We start from the raw sequence: 855 nt of genomic DNA, 5'->3' as shown, positions 1-855 counted from the left end.
AAGATATATATACCAATACATATAAAATGCTATATATTTAATCACACACACATAATAATGTGTGCGGACGTGTACATATGTGCATACATACTCACACATACACACACACACACATACAGATATATGCACTCCTTTATACAAATATAGACACACACACACACACACACGGAGTCAGAATGGGGTGTGGTGCGGAAGCGTTAAGGAGCAGGCCGGCTTGTTTATTTACTTATTTACACAGATTCGTACACCCAAGTCATTCGCAGAGCATGTGGTCATCTCTTTCAAACCATTAAACGCTGATTGGAGGTAAAGGCAGTTTGATCAGAAATGGTGATTTGCTAGCAACGAAACAACATATTCCACAATAACGTATCTTGTTGACCATAAAACTGAGGCCGTGTGACCAGCAGGAATTTCTTTGATAAAACACCAAAATTCCATATTCTCCAAACAAACACATATACTTAGATAGATATAAAATCTTCTGTGTTTGTGTAAGTGTTTGTGCGTCTGTGTGCGGCAATGGGTTTATTCTTTTTATCCCATTTGCGTAGTTAAATGGATTTCAAACGAAGGCAATTAGTTCGGATTTACTATATAGTCCAATGTACATATATATATTATATATCACAGCAGATAAAAGCACATGACCAGCAGATAGAGAACATTTCCGAACGTAAGATATACGCATATGTGTATATGTTAATGTGCAAGTACGTATGTTTAGGCTTGTATATAATAAATGAATAGGAATATATACATACATGGGTGTACACATCTAAATACACACACATACATATACATATATATATACATATGTACATATATATATAAATAAATATATATATATATATA

Source organism: Octopus bimaculoides, chromosome 6 (assembly GCF_001194135.2).
Source record: "Octopus bimaculoides isolate UCB-OBI-ISO-001 chromosome 6, ASM119413v2, whole genome shotgun sequence".
In the NCBI taxonomy this organism is placed as follows: Eukaryota; Metazoa; Mollusca; class Cephalopoda; order Octopoda; family Octopodidae; genus Octopus; species Octopus bimaculoides.
The sequence above is the reverse complement of the archived record's forward strand: the minus strand, read 5'-3'. Positions refer to the sequence as shown.